Here is a 23386-nt window from a genome sequence, read left to right on the forward strand (position 1 = left end):
ACAAAAGAAGGACTGCAAAATCAAGGCAGCCCAGGGTGGGGATGTAACTGAGGGGCACAAGTGCCTGCCTGGCAAGCGCAAGGTCCTCAGTTTGATTCCAAGAACCAACAAAAATAAAAATAAAAAAATAAAAAATCAAGGCAGCCAAAATGCAGCTTAGGGTACATAAACGGTGATTAGTAAACTTAACAGAAATCAGATCATGTAGAATCTTTTTAGGGCAAAGTAAGGAACTTAGCAGTACCATGTAAAACCTTTCAACACATTCTTTGCAGGGCAGTGTGTGGTTCACTTTTCATTTTTGATGATCAATTTGGCAGTTGTAGGTTTTAAGAGAACAAGATAAATCAAGGAGAAAAATGGGTAAAAGATCGAATCAACAAAATTACTTCAAAGGCAGTTTGGAAGAAGTGTATTTGGAAATATTTAGGAGACCAAGACCAGAGCAGCAGCTGTGACTATCTGCACTGCTTGGGCAGCACAGATGCAGGTGTTTCCCATGGGCTCCACGGATGCAATGCAAGGCCAGGGTGTTCATGTCATGTCTTGGGAGCTGCCTAAAAAAGCCTCCCAGGCAGAATACCTTGATTTGATCATTATACATTGCATGCATACCTCAAACCACCAGAGTGGATCCCCAAACCCCATAAATATGCAGTTATTTTATATCCAAAAAAAGGGAAACTTAGGAGTTACCAACTGACTGTGGGATACACAGCCAAAGGCAAGAGCTGAATGGGCTGTACCCAGAAATCAGTTGTGGAATATGTCACACTTATCACTCTGGAAATCCCCACAGGAGGAATTCCGAAGAACAGACAAGCATCCCATGACAGAATCAGCAGTAATAACCAAAATAGACAAGGACAGTACTGGTTGGGGAGGAGAGGACAACTCTTGCTTCTCCACATCTCACTGAGGAAAGCTGAGAAAGAAGAGAGTTTTAGGGTACTGTAGGTCCCCCGAATGTGAGATTGATGTTTTTATATTAGACTAGGCTAAATCCTTTTACCAACAAAAAATGAGCTATAACTACCTAAAGAAGGATTTTTTACATATTTGAAGATGATTAGAATAAGATGTACCCAAGATCTTGTGTAACGGTGAGACGGTAGTAGCAATATGTCATGGTTGAGAATAATGTTCAGAGAAAAAACTAAGCCAATTCCTGTCCTTTTGCTCCTTGAATGTGTTTTCATCGAATTTGTTCCATCCTCTGAAACAGTTTTAATGACATCTCAGTTCTCCACAGTCACATCAGGTAAGACTATTTTTTTAATTTAAAGAGAAAAAACAATAAAAACAGTGATAGAGAATTTCATAACAAAATAATGGGAAATTAATAAAGATTAATATATGATCTTCAAAGTAGTTGCTCAGATCACAAGATATAGGCACACAAAACTGATCAGACAATATAAGCACAAACTGTTCTCCTCAATGAACAAAAAGAAATTAGTATAATTATCTTGGCTGTTATATATATTTTTTTTCTTTTCCCTTCCTTTTCTCCCTTCCCCTATCCCAGTTGTTTCCTTTTGAGCAGTTTCTTTACCTTCCATGATATCTATTGTAGATTTCAGATCTTATTTACTTTTTCTGTTTCTTACACTAAGGAGACAATACAATGTTAAGACTCTTTCTCAACACACGGTCTCATTATATAATCCAAGGTGGCCTCCAATTTTGAGATCCTTCTGATTCATCCTTGACTGCTAGGATTACAAGCATGTGCCACCACATCTGGCTTCATTAGTGTCGTGTTGATTATGACAATTTATTTTGGTTGGTTCTGTCAAGTCTAGTTAAACCATCAACATTTTTTACTTCTTAAGCAAATGATGCTGTTTGTCTCAGAGTTGAAGTGTCACCTTTATTTTCTGGTTTGCTCCTGCTTGCACTTAGCATAATCTGCTTAATCTACTTGTTCATTTTGTAAGAGTTAGCTTAGTTAAAATTAGGTATAATAATTCATAAATGCAATTCCAAAAGTATAGATAAACTGCAACCATTACAGTGTTCTGAAAGCACCTGACTGAGGTGCCACCCCAGACCTTTCCCTATGGACACACTCTCCCTTGAGACACACCAAGCCTCATGAGCAGCCTGCCTGTATCTGACACACACTAAAAGCACCAGTGTCAATATGTAAATTAACTTTTTTTTTGATGCAGGGTCCAACATTATAGTGTCTGCTGGCCTTAAACTCACTATGTAGCCCAGGGTACCCTTGTATTCACTGTGATCCTCCTGCCTCAGCTTCCCAAGTGCATCACCACACCTGGCTGTGAATTAGATTTAAATGAAAAAAAAAAGGTCAGGGGGAGCTCTACTATTTTCTGCTCACTTCCCAAGGAATCCTCTTTCATATAGCTGCAAGTGTGCCAGTATCTGGAGACTACTAATGAGATTCACCTCCTGCTCTGAACACCCATTCCAGAATCTGTCAGGCAGGAATGGGGAGAAAGATTTGTTATGTAATTCATCCTTTCAAAGAGCCATAAGTGTTTTTCGCTAAGGGAAAGACCGGAGAGGGCAAAGTTGATCTCTGATCGGTGAAAGACAAAGCAGCTCTCTTGTACAGCATGTAAAGTGGTAGTCCTTGGGAGCACCCAGGAGACTAAGCACACCAAGGGTTCAATCTAGGGAAAAGGGCTACTTATTTATTACTCTTATCAACCAAAGAGCAAGAATTCTGGTGAAGTTGTGATCTACAGGAGAGTGCTCAATGGCAGCAAGGTCCTTCTCTTATAGACCATTTCCTTAAATGTTTTTAGACTCTTGTATTTATGGTCTTCTTGATGACCTTATGCTCCATGTGCCATGCAGATATTTCTGTCTACTAATTTCCTGAGCTTATTGTTCGTAAGTTTGCCCACCTACCTTAAAATATCACCATTATTGTGGTATTTTCTCTGTTTTCCTTATGCTAGAACTCTGAATGGTATACTCCAGTTGGCCTTCAAAGTCTTCCTCCTCTTCTATTTGCCTATTCTTGAGGATATTTTTGTAAGTCTCATAGAGATGTACATTGGATATTTCCTCCAACATAGAATGCATTTTTCATTCTGAACCCAGATACATATCTGTCTTTATCTTTTCATGAATATACAGTATTTTGCATTATATTACATATATTATACATACTTCAGAGTTGTGTGTCATACAGGTAGCTCTTTCGTAGTTTTTTTGTGCACATATGTTAATGAAGAATTCTGAAATAACAAACATAATTAATGGAAGAACAAAAAGAATAAATAACTTTAGGGACTACAAATTAGTGGGTAGTTTTACAGGTTAAAAAAAAAGTACAGGGATAATGTGTAATTTTGGCAAATTCCTTCATATATATCCTTCATGCAAATGTAGTATGAATTCTAACCTACTTTTTCTTTAACCTCATTTGGGTAACAAATGCTATTTCTGGTTCAGTGGTAGAAAAAATATGAAATGAAACTTTATAAGTATTTTGCTATAGAAAAAAAAAAGGTAATGGCCCATTCCATTACTGTTGCCACTTTATCCCATACCCACTAATATCTCCCTAATGCTAAAATTATGGTCACCTGCTTTATTCATGACCCTCAATGTACTTTACATGATCCTCAATGTTCTCATACTAGTAGAATTTACTAGACACCTATAAGATGATATCTGTTATACTGATTTTGGTAAACACATTCTTGGAAGGCATCAAAGAAGCTGCTGTTTGTCACTTCTTATGTAGCAACCAAATCATAAATTATTTTTAAATTTGAAAGCTTATTTTTTAATATGAACTAAAAAACTGAACAGGCAAACTCAAGTTTCCTGTTCTGTCTATACACTGCAAATGTTAGTTTCTATTACTTTGTTCCAGAGCATGAATTTACTTTTTTAAAGAATCTGAAGAATGAGAGGTTTAAAATATTATTTCCAGATTACTTCAGTAAAAGAATATGCACAAAGAACAGAAATTCTATTTTGAAAGACAGATAATCCTGTGAGTTTCTAGAATCTTTTCCTCTCTCATTTGACTTTATTGGAAAATTCTTGTCTAGTAAAAGGACGACAAAGTTTCTTTTGCCACTCAAAAGGAACCATGTAGTGGAGCTTTGATGTCCACCATGGCCGCTCCCCTTGTCCCACTGCAGAGCATCGGCTGTTAATGTCTCCCGACGGCTTTCTTCCTTTGAGAATTATCCTCCACCAAACAGGAACCATTTGACCAAGAAAGTTGTGGCCTCTACTTCCTATAGGGAGAACCCTCAATGGATGACTGTCATCAGGGTACCAAAGGCCTGGCCCTCTTGTCTCCAGGGGATGTAACTCTGTGGTGTAACTTGTGTTTTAGATCTCTCACTGGGTCAGGTTGAAGGCCGTCTCCAGCTGAGTTGACATCCTTGTTTAGCATTCTATCATGCTTCTGTCCTTTCCTTCATCCAGGAACAATGCACAAATAAATCACCCAAGTAAGAAACTCCGACTTCCAGATTCTTATTTAGACAATTAAACAAGAGGCTTCTCAAAAAGAAACATTGTTGCCTGGGCCACGTGGGTTAAATCTCAGAAACTGGTTGTTATCAATGGTTTATAGATAAAAATGTATTTAATAGCTATAATACTATTTAATAACTACAATATTGATAATACCTATAACATATAAGACAATATATTAATTAATATATGAGCTATCAGAGGATCACCTGCAGAAACATTTTACTCTTTATTTTTTTAGCAAAAGCCAAGTAAAAATTTTTAACTAAAGGGTTGAGGGTGGATGTGGCTCAGTGGTAGAACACTTACCTACCAGGCATAAGGCTCTTGAGTTTCATCTCCGGACCTGTAATAAATTATGAATAAATAAATAAGCAAGCTAAGGATTTCACTGTTATATTCAAAAGCAAGAAAAATGGACCTGTTAAAAATATTCTCATTTGAGTAGCACTTAGCTACTCAACAAGAGCAAGAATTCTGTCTGTTAAGACCAGACTAAAAAATACATCTCTGCAAAATTTTAAGGCAACAATAGTGATTTCTTAGGCCACAATTCAGCCTGTCAATAGCTTCTAGCAGAACTCTCGCAGTATGGAACATGTAAAGTAGTGAAAGGATCTGGCCAAGCCAGAGAAAACAGGATGATAATTAATCACCTCAAACCTGGACTGAATTCTCAATGTTGTTTTAATGGCTCAGCTCTCTTCTAAGCCATCAAGTCTCTTTATAGAAGGAAAGAAATACCTGCAGCCAATTCAGTTTTTTTAGCTTTAATGGAAAGACTATTCATTCTAAAAATATTGAGTGGTTCCTATGTGCAAAACACTTTGTCAGGTGCTGCGGAGAACACAGAGAAGTAAATAAGATTCTGGAACAGCAGTGATACATGCAAAACCAGCCACATTTGGCTTTGGAGTACCATGGTACGGAGGATGCTGGCTCATGTCACATTGGGAATGGATCCACCCTCTTTGCCTTTCTCACTTCTCTTTTCTCTGTCCTCTTTTCTATTGTATATTACTTTATTTTACCTTCTCAACTAAATTATAGGTAAATATCATTTCTTAAATTAGCAGCTTAAATTCCTGCTACTCCTTTTATTCTGCACTTCCTCTCTATGATGACCCATCAAACCTCTTCCTTTTCCATTTTCTAGAGATAAGAGAACAAACATGAGTTAGGCTATTTTGTCTCAAAATGTGTTATGGATTGTCTAGCTCAGATGAAGCGGTTGCTAGATGGGGTGAAAATTACTCATTTGCAATAAAGCCAAAGAGGTTTTTCAACTTTCTTAAACTTAGCAACAGTCAAAGATAGGTCAAGCACATTGGCAAAATGAACGAGCGTAGGTAATGGCCCTTTATATTACTACTTATATAAAGTTTATAAAGTTCTTGTACATATTGACTGTATTTCATTTTACAGCAATCTTGTGAGTCCAACCACGGAGAAGTTAATGGTCTGATCCTGCTGCAATAAGAGAAAAGCCAGGGCTTGAACCCAACTCTTAGCTCTGAGTGTTTACTCCAAGTCTGCCTCCTTTAAGCTGTGAGAACACTAGATTCCAGTTTTTCTCTCCCATACCCATCACACTTTAGCCACTACCTAAATTATTAGCAAATGTCCTTCACTGGGCATAATGGTGCACACCTGTAATCCCAGCAAGTGGGAGGCTGAGGCAGAAGGACTGTCATTTGAATGAGCCAGCCTGGACTCCATAGTGAGTTCAAGGTCAGCCTGGACTGCACAATGAGACCCTGTGTCAAAAGACTTTTTAAAAAAATACCAGTAACAAAAACTGTCCTTCAGAATGACAAATCTATGGAATATTACAATTTATCCTCTATTCTGCCCAAATCTTTAGAAGATTAGGTAGATAACATATAACCATCACTTGACAAATAGTAGGTTAATTATAACTACCATTCTTTCTCTCTCCACTTGGCAGGTAATGATGCTGTGAGAAACATATTTTACTGACCCACTCACCAGTAGAAACTATGAGATGGAAGACAAAAAAATGATGCAAAGCCTATCGCACTAGCATTCATACACTGGTTTTTAAAGTCTCCAGTGCCCTCAAAGAAGGCCGCAAGAACCTGCCCAACACAGCGTGCCTGGGTGCTAGAGTGGGTGCCTTACTTTGGTATCTGCTGCACGACTCAGCTGTTCTTTCCTCATGTGAATACTGATGGGGATGGAAGTTAATGTTCTCACCAGAGTCACTGGTATTTTTTTTTAGAATAAGTGCTCATTCATTTAAGCATAGCCTTCTATGCTGTATCAATATTCTTAAATATTATTTATTGAAAGTCAATGCCTAGACCTATGGCTCCTTAGGAGTTCAGAATGTTTCTGATTCTAATATTTCTTCTAGCATTATTTGAAAAGCTAAAGAAATTTTACAGCACACATATAAGAAATGGTATATATAACAGTAAAACAACACCAAAAAGCATTATTTTATTTTCATTTTAAAACTTCATGTAAGCCACAGGCAAGCAAACTTCCTGCAAAAGTCTACACAGTAAACACTTAGGATTTTTGAGTTGCTGTCTGTTGTGGTAATTCCTGTTGTACAGTAGTTTAAAAGTAGCCATTGACAACAGGGAAATGAATAGATGTAATTTATTGTGGACCTGATTTCTAAAAACAGGCAGTAGGCTGAATGGAAAATGAGGGTAGTAGTTTGCTAATCTGTGACAAAAGTTGCCTCTGCATGTTTTTTGAAGGCAACTTTTAATTTTTAACTTTTTATGACAGGCAATTTCAGCTACATACAAAAGGTAACAGCATAATGAAGTCTCATGTATTCATCACATCTTCATTAATCAATATGAGGGTCAATCATGTTTCATCTAACTTATCAATTTATATTCCTTTGAGTTATTTTAAAGCAAATCTTTGTATTTTATTAACAAATATTTATATCCATTTCTTTGTGCATGTGACACAGGATCTCGCTGCATAGTTCAGGCTGGTTTTAAACTCACTATGTTACTTTGGCTGGTCTCGAACTAAGAGTGATTCTCCTGCCTCAGCCTCCCAAGTAATGGGAGTACAGGTGTGCATCACCACACCTGGATATTCATAGTCACTTCATCCATAAATATTTTAGTATCTCTAAAAACATAGCCATAATATAATTAGTATACCTAGCAAAATTAACAATACTTTCTTAAAATCTGTGTGATTGAATCAAGAGTTTAGTAAGAAATTTTCAATTGACATATCACTGAAGTCTTTTACTCAATAAATTCCCATTTTATCTTTGTTCCACCTAATGATATATTTAATGAAGAAACTGGATTATTTAACCTATACAGTTTTCCAGTGTGAGCTTTGATTATTGAATCTCAATTGTGTCATAGAGCAAGCTTTTCTTTATATCTTCTGTGAACTGAAAGTGATACATAGTCAAAAACAATAGCTGCATACATGTTTTTCATGACACTATTTATAATAGCTAAGTTATGGAGTCAGCCTAGTTGCCTATCAGTGGATGAATGGATAAAGGGAATATGGAATATATAATACATAATATTATATCTATATGAATACATTAGAGTGCTGTACAGTCATAAGAGACAAAATCATGTTATTTGCAGAAACAATCGATGGAATTGGAGATCATATTAAAAAATAAAGTTTCAGAAGGTAAACACTACACGTCTTCTCTTATGTGGAACCTAGAAAAAATTAAGGCAGAAGAGTAGAAAAGAGACTATTAGGAAAGATAAAAGAAGGTAAAGATGATTATAGGGAGGGTGCATTTGATCAAAGCAAAGTTATACACATGCATGAAAGTGTCACATGAAACCCACTGATTTTATAACAAGTATGCACTAATAATTACAATTTTTAAAAATGGAGGTATAGAAACTTGATGAAATTTTAGTTTAATTTTTTTGGTGAGAACATTTAAGCTGCTGTGTTGTATATTTACATCAGGAAATCCATTTTATGCTTTTCGCAGCTATTGATGATTACTGCCCAGATCACCTGATTCAGTAAAACTTAGAGAATAATGATATTGTAACATTTTTCTTCATAGTACTTTTGTAAATAGAGACTGCCCCTAAACAGAAAGATAATTTTTATAGGAATGGCAAATAAAAGTAGGACAAATGCATAATCTTTTCCTATTTGCCATATTTTAAAATAATACATTGCTTCTTTATCTTTTCCAAAGATGACCAATGAAATTCTTTCTAATGGCTATTTCCTCAAAGTATATAAACTCAAACCCTACCATAGGCCCACTAATCAGAGTCTCCAAAAGCAAGAGTTGGTCTCCACATGTTGACAAGTATTCCTCAAAAATTTCATTTATTGTTGAATGACTCTAAAGCATGGTCCATACCACAGCTGTTAAGTGTCTGAGCCTGAGCAACTTAGCAAGACTCTATCTCAACATTTTTGTAAAAGAAATAATTTAAAGGACTGGTGTATAGCTCAGTGTGAAGGCTCTGGGTTCAATCCTCAGTACTGCTGGTGAATGCTAAAGTCCATCTCAACACTACCATTGAGTCTATAATGTGCAATTAATTATAGCAATTATTGTGCAATTAATTCCATTGCTAATCCATATCATCTCTTTAAAATAGCCAGTAAAATAGTGTACACCAGATATTAAAACCAGAGCCAGACATGCTCTGGCTAATCACCCAGTCCTTTCAGAAAGCTGCACAGCTGGTCAGGGATACTTTTATTTTCCATTTAAAGGGTAGAAGTTGGTACCTTCTGAGTTATGGGGTTTGGGGTGTCTTTGATGTTCTTCATACCTCCAATTCCACATTCCCAGAGATCATGAGCAAGTGGACCACAGTCTAAAATTTTTCCTGAGAATTGGCTGTTCTTGCCTGAAGTATTCATGAAGACAACACATATGATAGGATTCAGGAGCAAGTCAACAAGCCATAAGTCACTATTGTTATCTGATCATTGGAGTCTAGGGGCAAATTCATTCCAATCCTACCTCTCCCATTTACTGTGTTATCTAATCTCTCTGTGCTTTGAATTCATTGTCTCTTTAAAGAAGGTAATAATAGTAACTATATCACTGAGTTAATCTGAGGATTAAATAGGTTAAATACATACAAAGTGCTTAAAACACTGCTTTGGTCTTCGATTGTTAAACACTATTATCATTTAGAACCAGCAGTGTCACCTGTGTGGTAACTTAAATTCAGTAACAGAACAGCTAATTATAAACAACCTATAAGCTGTGGCTTTGGAAAAAGCTTAGAGTCATTGTTTTAAGGACTGTGAGATCAAGAAGCATGGGACAAAAATTTCCCTTTTCAAGTTATGGAAGCGGTCACATGAATGTTGTGTTGAGCAGAGGTGTTATAATACCCACAAGACTTAATAAAGCAAGTGTTCCAACCACCGCTACTTCTCTAGTTCCAGTTTATTGGAGTTGCAAGTCCACCTTACATACCAACAATACTTTTTGCAACTTTATGTGACCACCCAGAAGCCAGCCTCTAGCTTTCGAAGTGCACCTCCTATATCATGTCGTACTGACCGAGGTGAGAAAAGGAGTCCTTTCTTCAAGTTACACTCACTCCTTTGGAGCATTCATGAAATTAATGAGCTTTGAAGGTAATTTAGGGGAAAGAGGTTTCCGTTTCATCAGTGAAAACCACCTCCTCTGGTTACATAGATACAGCCATCCTTGAATATCCTTTGCCTTAGTGCTGTCCAATAGAAATTTCTGTGATGATAGAAATACTCTTACTTCTGCACTTCTGGTTCAGTCACTACTAGCCCCCTGTGACTTCCAAACACTTAAAACATGGCCAGTGTAACTGAGAAATTGAGTTTTAACTTTCATTTAAAAATATTTAGATATAAATAGCTATCAGTGGCCAGTGGCTGCCTTAGGGATAGCAAGGGTCTGGTTCCTTTCCTACAGCCTCATGGGATCTACACTGCACAGAGTCCCAGATGCTCTTCTTTCTGACTCATCATCATCTGTTCATACTTCCCCTTCACTCTCGCCAAATAATTTATTCTCCTGCAGCAGTGCTCTGGCACCTGCTGAGAGCCATGGAGATCTCATCCAAATGATCTCTATGTACTATGTGATTCTTGGTACGTTACTTAGCTTCTTTTCCCTCATACTCATTGTCTCTACAATGGCTATAATAAGCAGGCCATAGAAGCCCACACTGTACTCTCAGCACTCCAGAAGGGGAAGGCAGGAAGAATGCAAATTAGAGCCTAGTTTGGGCAACTAAGTGACTTAGCAAGATCTTGTCTCAAAATTTAAAAAGCATAAGAGATGTAGCTCAGTGCCCTGGGTTCACCCATTAGAGCCTCCATCAATCAATCAACAAATAATTACCTCACTGAGTTACTCTGAGAATTAAGTTTATGTGTACTTATAGACTAACTTTTCAAATGAATTTAACATAGGCCATTTCAAAGAAAGGTACTTTCATACCTAAAAAGAATTCTGGTAAGTTGTTAGGAAATAAAAATTTTCACCTTGCAGCACAATAGATACACTGATAAATGCAGGAGAAACTGGCCACATGACTATTTAGTTTTAATTAATAAAATTAAAGTTCAGTTCTTCACATTGTTTAAGTGCTTAATAGCCACACATGGCTAGTGACTATCATAATGAACACAGCATGAACAATAAAGTTTTACTGGGCAGTGGCAGAATATTAACTTTTTGAACTCAAGCAAGAAAAACTGCTGTAGTAAGTAAAAAAAAAAATTGAGAAAGCCAACTGATAGCAGGCTTGGACCTAGCTCATTCTGTCATTCTTGCCACCTGATCTGTATTATCACTGTATATTTTTCTCTTTTACTATTTTCTCTCCTATCTTGATAGTACAAATGAAATGTAGTTAATAATTATCAATAAAATATTATAGCCCTAATTTTAAATGTTATCAGGAACACTTTCTTCAGAATTTATTTTCTTTGAAGACCTCATAGGAGAGATTATGTCTTCCTTTTTATTAACACTGTGTCATATCTGGCAAAACAACAGGCATAATTCTATCCGCTTTCTGCAGTGGTAGCACAGATAAGTTCAACAGATAACTTAATGAATATTTTTATTAAATCCTAATCTCTCTTAGGTTGACAGAGCCTGATATGAATTGGTAGAGGTAAGAGAATTCAGATCCATTGCATGTCTGTTCGTATCCAAGTATTTCTTTTGTCATTGATTGTAGTTGTCTGGGCAGTTAATGAACACCCTACCATTAAATTGCTATTCTCTTGAGAATTTGCTCCAAGGGAAACATGATCATTAGTACATGATAGAAACTTCCTAACTTACATAAGCTTGTCCTGAAGGCTCCTATCAGCATGGCTGAGGGTATTGCTCTGAGTATGCTGTCAGGAATACTCTTGTTTTAATCTTGCTAAGAGAACAAATAAAGAGATGTGTATTTGCTAAATAAAAGGTTAAAATGGTCCACCACCCTTAAGAGTGCTTAGTGTTTATTTCTTTAAAAAAAAAACACAATTCAAGAAGGGTTTGGAGGTTTAGCTCAGTGGTATATAACTTATGTAGTACAAATATATACAAGGGCCTGGGTTCTACACCTCGTACCAAAAAAAAAAAAAAAAAAAAAAAGATAAAATAACCAGGTATATAAAACATTTTAAACAGTACTAAAAGAAAAAAAAAAACTCACTACTGAACTCAGAAAATAACCGGCCACATATGTTAGGCATTTTATGTGCAAAACAAGAGAGTCAAACTCAAGTAATCTGAATCAGACTTACCAATCTTCACAAACTGAATGATTTCAAGTAAGTCATATCCCTTCTTTAAGCCTTTCTTTCTAGCACCTCTAAACCTCAGATTTCAGGTCTCTTGGTTCTTTCTCTGAAGTAAAGAATATCTTAGATCAGTTTTGGGAACCAGACTCCAAAATAGAGGTTTACAATAGGAGCTTTATAGAAAAATGTCCTTGAGAACAACACCTGTGTGATTATAAGAAAAGCAAGATTGGTCCGAGGGAGAAACTGGGTTGCCATGAATAGCAGCAGAGTCTTCATCTGATATTACAGGGAGTTCTGAGGTTAGAACAACTCTTCTAAATAGTTCCAAAAGAAGACAAGAGGATCTAGATTTGAACTCTCAACAGCCACAGGAATCCTCTGACTACCAGCGGTTCACAAAGAAGGATGTGAATCCCCATCCTCCCATCAGCAATGGGGAATGAGTAATCTGAGCAGCATCCACCATTAAAAGGATCTCATTTCCTGACCCAGGGGGTGCTATCCAGTATCCATGTCATTCAGGTATGTGACCCAGGCACTGCTATTGCAAGGGTCCACAGAAAGTCACCTGTCCTAAAATAGACACTGCTATGGCTTGTATCTAGATGTCCCCCCGCAAAGACTCACATGGTCATAGGTGGGGATTTTTCAGAGTAGCTGGATCTAGAGTGTGTGACAGTGGAATTGATTCATGGTGTAATGCTAGGATCAAGGGCACTAAGATTAAGGATGTGAATTCTACCCACCCTATGTAGCCTAGATAAGATAGGAGGGATAGATAGAAAAAGCTGTGGTTTTCCTTGTTTTGCCACCGTCTGCCTCCCATGAACTGTTTCTCCTCTGGGAAGCTACCCTGCCTTGGAGCCAGATGATTATGGACTAAAATCTTTACAAACTGTGAGCTAAATAAATCTTTCCCTCTTTAACTTTGGGTGTTGGGTCTTCTGACTCAACAACAAGAGAAAACTAATTAAGACAGAGAAGTGGGGTTGTTGCTGTGACTGTACCTGACCATGTGGTTTAGGAGTCTTTGGAGCTGGCTTGCAGGAAGAGGAAGATTTAGGAAAGGTTTGAAGATGCCAGTTGACAAAATAGAGCTGGAGTGCCTCTGGCTATACTTGATGGGAGATTCTGGTCAGACCTCGTAAGATCAGAATGCTGTAAGAAATGCTGCCAGCAAAGACCAGGCTCTAGAGGTTTTTGCTGGGAAGGACTGCATTGGCACTTCCAGTTCCTTAGATGTAAGCAAATTGGGTTTCAGCCATTAAAATGGTAAAGTGACGGTGCTGGTGGAAAAGTCACAATTCAGAAGTCTCTAATGAGCCCACAGGCAGCGTTTGTTAGTTCCGTGTCATGTCTGTGCTCTAACATGAGATGAGAAGAAAATCACATTTATTAATTACTCCTTTCTTAATGTAACACAATGTCCTAGAAAATGCCTATAAAAATACATATTAACATATCTCCTAAAGACAAGTGCTGATTTTTAGGTCAGGGAAGTCCTAATCTAGATTAACAAAATACAAAATGCAGCATCACTGTCATGACTAGAACTAACTATGGGTTTACCAATACTTATTCAGGATACATCATCTTCTCTTCAGCTAGATCTTGAAACACAGGTCTTTTAATATATATATATATATATATATATATATATATATATATACACACACACACACACACACACACACACACATATATATATGCATATATTGTTGCAATTGAACAATTTGTCCTGAATCATGTATACCTGTTTGCATAATATAGTAAAGTTTTCCCTTAGGACATCCTGTTAGTGTTCATTAAGGATCTTTTCAATAATTTTCTGAATTGCTTTTTACAGTAATTTAAAAGACCTTTTTACAATAACATTAAGCACAAGTATTTGTGAAGTCATGGCTTCGGCTAAATTACCATACATCTATGCTAAATTTCTGTATCCTTTTAAATGTAAGTTATTTCATCAGATTACTCCTATCCAAGTCTTATATTAAAAAGGGTTATTTCAGACTAATATTTCATTCCCAAGTACTACTTTATTTTCAAAAAAAAATCCAGAGAGCCCCATTAGGAAACAAATATAAAAACTTGGATATTTGTCAACTCCCTTTTTATGGAGTATAATTTAAGGATATAATCCTTCCTTTATAATGATAAACAAAATGAAACAAAACCAACATTAACTATAATTAAGTGTCAATGCCCTTGTACAAGTCAGAAAGAGTAGCTTGGGCAGGAACGTGAACTTTATTAGACTTTCTATAAATAGGTTTTCTACCTTACAATCTCCCCCGACTTTCTTGATCCTGTTTACAAGGATAATATGTACTAAGTGCATTTCTATAAAACAGGCTAAGAAGAAAGGTGAATTTTCTCACTATATGACCATTTTGAGGAAGTGACTTTGGTATGGTAACAAGCAGCAACTTTTAGTGTCATATCAAAGGTTAAATATTGTATTGTTCATTTTACTAATCCTTATTATAATTTATATAATTTTGTAGTGTCTGTGTGATAAGCACATACTTTTCTAAATGTAGGTTAAAGATCTAAGTATGTTATTTAAAAATATGATTGCGACTGCAGCCCTTCCATGGGGAGAACCAGTGTCTCCTGAGATCCAGGCCATGTTGGAACATAGGACCCCGGGAAACCAAGCAAGTAGCTCGCTTCCCTGATAAATGGCTGTGGTACGGCAGACTACAGCCCCTCCAATGGGAGAACCACCAGTGTCTCCTGAGATCCGTGCCATGTTGGAACTTAGGACGTTAGGAAAACCAAGCAAGCAGCTCCCCTCCTTGGTAAGCGGCTGTGGTGTGACAGACTGCTGCCCCTCCAGGGGGAGAACCACCAGTGTCTCCTGAGATCCACACCATGTTGGAACTTAGGACTCTGGGAAACCAGGTAACCAGCCTGCCTCCCTGCTAAGCAATAGTGAACCTACTGGTGCACGGCCTAGAGTCAAACATCCCACTTCCTTTACCCCTCCTTCCCCTGTTCCCTGTTAGCAAACGGGAACCAGAAATCTGAGCATTTGAGAGGTTGATCATAGCAAATAAGGGGGATTTCCTTCTACCATCTCTTTGAAGGCAAATATTTTTATTATTGTTTTGCTTTATTCTGATTAATGGTACTGCTCTATTCAATATTCTGTTTTGGTAAGTTCTATTATGTTCTGTATTTCATTTTATTTTGATATACATGATTGAAAGAACAACTATTGTAAAGATAATGAAATATACTGGGATACCTATTACTGTTATCCCAGTAGCCTGCTGTGAAGTTCTGTACCAATTTCACTATACAGTCTCAGGTGGCTTTATTCTGTCTTGTTCTGTGTATTTTACTACTTTCAAAATAAAAAAAATGAAGAAAAAAATATGATTGCAAAGTTACAGACCATTTAAATTAAAAGCAATATATAAAACATTTTTCAAACATTGTTTTATGAGGCCAGCAGTCTTAAAACTGCCAACAAACTAGCTCTTTACATTGTCACAAAGATACAGAAGGTAAAGTATGCAAAGTACAAACATATTTAGACATTCTAAGATTAATAATATTCAGGGATTTAGAAACTATAATCTGAACTTGAAACATTTAGGATTTCCTATAATTCAGGGAGAATTATATTTTTGTTCAATTTCCTTAACATTCTATTGATGAAACATTCTATTGATTTTGTTTCTAAATATTTTATGATTGACTTTGTAAATTTCTATGGAATGTACACAGTACTCTACAAAGCTGAAAAACTTCATGGTCTCAGAAAATTTGGTCCTGTAACAATTCAAACTTTTTATCTGCAAGTAGGAAAGACAATCAATGCCTTATCGCTGATTTATCTGATTTCATTAGGAATTCAAACTGTTTCTTACTCTGTTAAAGGCTGTTTTAGTTACTTTTTTTATTACCGAGACAAAATACTGACACCCAAAGTTAAAGAGGAAAAGTTTATTTGGCTCACAGTTTGCAGAGGTTTTAGTCCATAATTGGCTGGCTCTAAGGCAGGGTGGTCCATGGCAGAGGGGCAACACTTCATGGTGGAGGAAAACAGTAACAAGAGAAAGTGAGACAAGCTGCTTTCTGAAAGTTCCTTACATTGTATCCAGTCTACTGGATTAGGGCACTGCCAGCCTAATCAGTGGACTGATCCTGCAAACAACCACCTGTAATTTCAGCACCCTTAATCCCAGTACCGCACAATGAATCAATCACACTCTCTCGATTCAGATACCGCTTTAAAAACTTCATGACTGTATGAGGTTTTGTGGGGGGGGGGGAGACATCTAGACACAAACCATAATACAGACAGACTGAAATCAGACAAAGGATCATAAGGTAAAGAACAGGAAATTGTATTGGTTACCCTTTTCCACCTCAATCTCTTCATCTTTTTGTATTATGTATAATGGGTTAAGTGACAGGCCAGAAAATGTTTCATATTTGGTACCAATTTCATGGGTTTTGAGAAAAAAATAAGAATTTGAAATATGTATTTTTAAGAGAAGAATCTCTTAAAATTGGATTTTGGTCAGTGTGATTAGTAGCAAGGCATATATTACCCACATTAGAAGCCCCAAACCGCCTACTTTAATATTTAGCTTTCTTGGCTCCTTTTATTATACACACAAACACACAAACACACACAGACACACAGACAGACACACACACACACACACACACACACACACACACACGATTAAAATAAATACTGATGCTTTTTTTTTTTTTTTTTTTTTTGTGGAACCAGGGATCTATGACCTTGCACTTGCCAGGCAGGTGCTCATTACGCTGAGCTAAATCCCCAACACTTTTTTTTTTTTAAGATACGGGTATCACTATGTTGTGTAAATCGGCCTTGAACACTGGATTCAAGTAATCCTATCTCAGCCTCCCAAGTACCTAGGTCCATAGACGTACCACCATGCCCATCATCTGATTCTTTCTTTTTTCTCTACAATACTAGGGATTGGACTAAGGCCCATGCACTGAGCTACATCCCCAGCTGTACCATTCCTACAAATGTCTTTAGCATGCTTAAGTTTGAAAATCATTGCTATAGGTAGTTACATAAGATTTACATGTTAAATTAAATTAACTAAGATACAGTCCTTTCAAGAACTATTTGACACTCATAAAGGAAAAATACAAGATCAAGTAGTGTTAGTACACAGGCTTCTGTAGCCTCAGGCACACCCTATCCTCTCCTCTCTATTCCTTTAAGGGATCTTCCATCCCTCCCTCTTTGAGCAGTAAATTATTTTCAACATAATTAAACAATCAGTGTTTGAATGTTTCTGACCCCTCATTATATCCCAGTCTACCTCTTAATTTTCTCCTGATTTCTCTTTGTCACTCTCTTTAGGGAGTGAAAAACTAAAAACAAGATAATTATAGTAGAATGTGACAATAGAACAAATAGCACTCAGCCAGATTCAATCCAGTTTAGTTTCCCTCCATAACTCTTCCCTGTATCTCATCTCTTCTTCATTGCTTGCTCCCTTCCTTTTAGCCACTTAGTCACCTAAAAGATGTCCCACAAATAGTATGTCACTCAAACTTCCTTCTGGAACAATGGGCTGCAGGAAATACACCTTTTGTTTTTCTCTTCTCATAAAAACTTTTTAGTTAACAAGTGAGTCAAACATGAAATGCCCACTTTTGGTATTTCTCATATGCATTATTTTTCTCTTTAAATCAACTTTTGAAACGTTACTTTTATACTTCAATGAATAGTATAATAAAATGTATATTTTCTTGAAGTATAACTTATGTACAACTGACATCTGAAGCGTATAATGTAAAAGGTTTCGGCTAATACCCACCAAATGTACATATCACTATAAAAAATATATAGTATGTCTTATCACTACACAAATTGCTTCTGCTTTTTTGAAATTAAACTCATCCTGTATCTCACCTCCTAACCCTCTAGTAAGCACTAATCTGCTCTTGGTGAGAGCATCCAATCTTGTGAATAGGTGAATTCTGTCTGCCCTAGAGTTGCTTAAAAATGGAATTATATGATCAGCACATTTTGTGTATCTAGCTTTTTCTCTCAACATAGTTCTTTTGAGGTTCATTCATGTTGTTTCATGTATGGACATACCACAATTCGCTTATCTATTTCATTATAGATAGTTAGGTTGTTTCCAGTTTAAAACTACCATAAACACAGCTGTTATTACCATTGTGCACAATTTTTCTTGGACATATATTGTCCCTTTAGGGAAATGGGTTGGAGAGGTATTACTGGGTCAGATGTTAAGTTTATATCTGACTTTACAAGAAACTGTCAAACAATTGTCTAAAGTAGTTCTTCCATTTCTCATACTCACCTAAAACACTTGAGAGGTCCAATGGTTCAACATTCTCACAAACAGTATTATCAACTTTTTCAATTTTAGCCTCTCAAATCAATGTGTAATATGTCATTAGGATTTCAGTTTGCATTTCTCTAATGACAAATGAAAGTCAGCATCTTTTTGTAAGCAATTTACTGCCACTTGTATAACTTCTGTCCTAAAGTTCCTATTCAAATATTAGGCCCATTTTTAAATGACCTTTTTAAAAAAATCACACACACACACACACACACACACACACACACACACACACTGTTGATATTGAACTCAAAGGGTTTTTTCTAAAAGACAAAATAGTCAAGTTTGGAATCTAACTTTTTGTGTGAGATGTAGAAGTTTTACCCCCATACAAGCTGCAAAGTACTGGGACCCAGTATTAACATTTTCCCTCTTTGTTTTGATATAACAGTGATTAGGCATACAGATTCTCAAGTCCTTAGGCCTGGATTTGCATATTAGCTCCATCAATTACTAGATGCATGTTAAGCATGTTGTTAAGCAAAGTGCCCTATCAATCTGTGCCTTAGTCTCTTCTGTAAAATGGGGCAATGATTATGCTAATGCTCTGCAACTTACAATGGCGTTGCATCCTGATATAGTCATCAGTAGCTGAGAATGCTGTAAATTGAAAACACATTTGATGCACCTGAACATCCTAACTTAGCAACTCAGTAGTACATTGTAGGGCACTGATTGTTTTGTTTTTTGTTTTTTTGTCTTTTTTAATTTTTTATTGGTACCGAGGATGGAACTCACGACTGCCTGCTTCCAAGGCAGGCGCTTATGCCGCTGAATCCCCAGCCCCTAGGGCACTGATTGTTTAACCTCATGATTGTGGCTGGCTGGGAGCTGAGGCTCACGGCTGCTCCTTCACATCGAGAGAGCATCAGACCATATCTAGCTAGCAGGAAAAGATAAACATTTAAAAAAACATTATTTTTACTGAATGTTTATCACTTCTGAACTATCATAAAGTTAAAGTCATAAGTCAAACAACTACTGAAATATATTCACATTATAGGGCTGCTGTGATATCTAAATGAGGTTACTTAGTGCATTTTGAATAGTCCAGATACATAGCGAACATCAGCGAATGTTAATTTAATTAGAATGAAGAATCTGAGTTTTTTCACCCAGAATCTTTGCTAGTACAATGCTCCTTCAGTTCTGTTTTGTTTCTACAACTATTATCTAGATCAGCAACTTCTGAACACATATTCTCCTCCTGGTACAAGGTAATTTGCAAAAATAATGGCACAGAAAGAGATGGTGGGGAGGCAGGTTTTACCTAGTTATGTTTAACTTTCTTATCAGTTTATACCAATTTGTTCCTCAGAAATTGAATTATTTTTGAACATTTCAACAAAATTCTAATAAAACTTAAACCTCCTAAAAGGAAGAGAAACCAGAATCAATCTGGCAAGAGACTGAGAGTAACACTGGATAGTCAGATTATTTTACTTCAGAGCAAAAAATTAGTTTCCTCCAGGACAAACAGAGGAAGTGATATTTCAACTAACCCTGGCTTTGACATTAAGGAAGCCCTAAAAATTCCTCAAAGCACATATTTAAAAAAAATTAAAATGAATTACATTACTATAATAAAGGACAAAAACCATGAGTAAATACAGAAAAAATATTTGAAAAAAAATCAAGCACCCAACCCTAGTAAAAACTATGAAGAGAACATCCCTAACCTGATGAAGCATATAGCACGTGTGTACATGCTTACACCATGCTCAGTGCCAAAAGACTGAATAGGCTCTATACTATACTGAATACACTCTACACTTAATACACTCTAAGGAAAAAAAACAAGTTGCTTTCATCACTTTTATGCAACTTTATACTGAACTTTCTATAGCTACTGTAATTAAAGATTTTTAAATTAAGAGCGTCACATTGGCAAGAAAGAAGTTAAAACTGTCGTTTTTAGACGACATAATCCTATATAAAACTCTAAAGGAGTTTCACTAAAACTAATAAAAGACTTTAGTAAGGGTACAAGATCAATACAAAATTTAATTGTATTTTTATACTAACAATGAACAATCAGAAATTTAAACTGTGAAAATAATCCCTTCAAGACAATGAAGATAATAAAATACTTAGGAACAATTTTAACAAAAAAATATAAGACCTACAACAAAAACTATAAAGAAATTAAGAAACACCAAAATAAAATGAAAAATGTTTCACTTCCATTGATTGGAAAACTCAGTATTGCCAAGACGGCTGTTCTCATATTGATCTATAAATTCAATGCCATCCCTGTCAGATAGCCTGCTAAAGAGGCTGGAAAAGTATGTGTTTACTTGACTTCTATTTGGGAGCCTACGGGAAAGAATACAAATGGAAATCACAGCTCCAGCCTACTCTCTTTCCCCTAGCTGGCTCTATCTTATTCTAATATCCAAGTTGTACATATGTGTATGTCTCATGTCATTTGTGCACATGCCATGAGTGTGTGTGCCTGTGTGTGTACATCCCAGCCATAGATACGTGTTCCAACCCTTTATCCCCTAGTGGGCCACCCTTCAACCTAGGGTTGGGCACAAGCCAGATATGGAGGCATATACCTGTAATCCCACAGTCTGAAAAGCTGAATCAGAAGGATGGCAAGTTTTAGCTCAGCTTGGGCAAATTACCAACTTTAGCAGGGCCCTGTGTCATAAGTAAAAATAAAAGGGGTTGAGGGATATAACTCACTGGAAGCATAGGTCCACAACCAATTGCCAGTTATCCTCAACACTAGAAAAAGGTCTCCTTTAGGGAGATAGACCCAGGGGAAGAAATCCTACCAGTTTCTAGGGAAAAACTGTCATGGAAGCATTTGGGGAAGGAAATTCTATGATCCTGTTCATTTGGAGCATAGTCTAGAAGCAAAGACTTGGACTTCAGATGGGCACACCCACTTGGTCCTACTGATTCCTTGAAGGGCAGCCAAAGAAATGTCCTTTAATGCAATGCTTCTCAAACTTTATTCTGCAAACAAATCACTGGGAATCTTGTTAAAATGTATGTATAGAAGGTCTGAAGGAAAGCCTGATGATCTGAATACCTAACAAGCACCCTGGCGATAACTGGCAACTTTGTAGGACTGGATCACACTTTCAATAGTAAAGTTTGAAAGTATGAGGCTCCCTTAGCGGCTTTGCTAAGTTGGCTCTAAGGGCAGAACTCTTGTAAACTCTTGAATTGTAAAATACAACTCAGTTATGATATCTGCAGGAGTTGAAGGTTGCTTTAGACTATCAACCACAACTGAGCCTGCTGGCAATAGCTGATGAGTCCATAACAGGTGCATATGGTGTTGCACACCTGTAAACCCAGTACTCAAGAAGGCTGAGTCCAGACTGGGTAACAACATAGTGAAACTCTGTCTCAAAATATTAATTGATTAATTAATTAACTAGCTTTTCAAGAGCCAGATCTTTTGCAGAAGGGGACCAAGAGATGGAGGGAGAAGAAAGGAGGAGAGGTAAAGGGGATGACAAGAGGACTAAGGTGTATTAACTAAGATGAATTAAGATGTACCAACTGCCCATGAGAATGCAATCATTATGTACTGCAAACATATACTAATAAAATATAAACACTGGGGAAAAAACAGTCAGTACTACACACACTGTTCATTATCATATCTTCATTTGTGGTGCTGGAGATTGAATGTGGGGCCTTCACACTGAGTTACATCCTTGCACTTTTTTTATATTTTAAGACAGAATCTAAGTCACTACATTGCTCAGGTGGGATTTGAATTTGTTCTTCTCTTGCCTCAGCTAGACATTGTACAATGCTGGTATTTATAAGACACAGAGTTGACACAGCAGAGGTGGTGATTAACATTTTCCTAGGAAAATGTTTCACAATGAAAGCAATGTCTGAGTATATCATTGAGGGATGAACAGGGTTTCACAAAGAACAAAGAGGGAAAGAGAATTGAAGGCAAAGGGAATAACATACCTGTGGCAGATTTTATTTTTCCAAAGATGGCTGCAGCATTATCTCTAGTTGCATAACGCCTTTTGTTGTTGGTGGTGCCAGGGAAAGAACTCACAACTTTGCGCTTGCCAGGCAGGCACTTGTGCCGCTAAAATAAAATCCCCAGCCCACATAACACTTTCTAAAAATTTTTCACTTTTCTATCAAGAGGTGAAATCTAATTCCCCTCTCTTTGAATCTGAGTGAATTTACAGAATTGCTTTCATGTATAAATGTGAAGGGACACTGCGATTTAGAGGCTGAATTAGAAAACACTATGTATGTATCGTCTGTCTAGTCTTCTTGGGAAGCCTGCCTTTGGAATCCAATCATCATGCTGTAAGGAAGCCAAACAACCCATAAAAAGTTCTGGTGGGGAGGAACTGAGGTCTCCATACAAGACTCCTGTTGAAATCCAACTGACAACCAGCACGTATATGTCTTGCCAGAGATATAAATGAGCCATCTCAAAAGCAGATCTTCCAGCCTTTGGTCCAACTGCATCAGATGGCACTGTGTACAATAGAGATAAGCCCTTTCCACCAAACCCTAACCAAATTTCACATTCATGAGAGAAATGATTGCTGTTACTTAAACCATCAAGTAGTGGCATAGCAGCATGATTTGTTATGCAGCAGTAGATTTCCAGATCTATATCTAAAGGCAAAGAAGTGTGAAATGATCTGGTATTTAAAAATATGACACAAACAAGGGTATGTTTATGCATATCTCAGCTATTAGAAATAAAAATATCAAAATATAGGACACGTAGAGAATACTGAATTTGTGATGTGGAA

At 36.8% G+C, this 23386-nt stretch overlaps 1 long non-coding RNA gene across 3 annotated transcripts in view; it reads right to left on the minus strand.

Annotated features, from left to right (window-relative positions):
* Positions 1 to 23386, minus strand: part of LOC111754613 (uncharacterized) — a 67245-nt gene that overhangs the window by 33644 nt on the left and 10215 nt on the right. For 2 of the 3 annotated variants that reach the window (XR_010050076.1, XR_002789305.2), the window contains exons 3-4: positions 4786 to 4822; positions 3148 to 3215 (exon numbers count right to left, since the gene is read on the minus strand). This is a non-coding gene — a long non-coding RNA (uncharacterized LOC111754613). Of the gene's footprint in view, positions 1 to 3147; positions 3216 to 3987; positions 4416 to 4785; positions 4823 to 23386 lie in introns of those variants that run through there. The other variant, XR_002789304.2, reaches the window with a different exon arrangement.

This window comes from Cavia porcellus, unplaced genomic scaffold, assembly GCF_034190915.1.
Source record: "Cavia porcellus strain 051 isolate PalLab524CR breed Dunkin Hartley unplaced genomic scaffold, mCavPor4.1 scaffold_10, whole genome shotgun sequence".
NCBI lineage: Eukaryota > Metazoa > Chordata > Mammalia > Rodentia > Caviidae > Cavia > Cavia porcellus.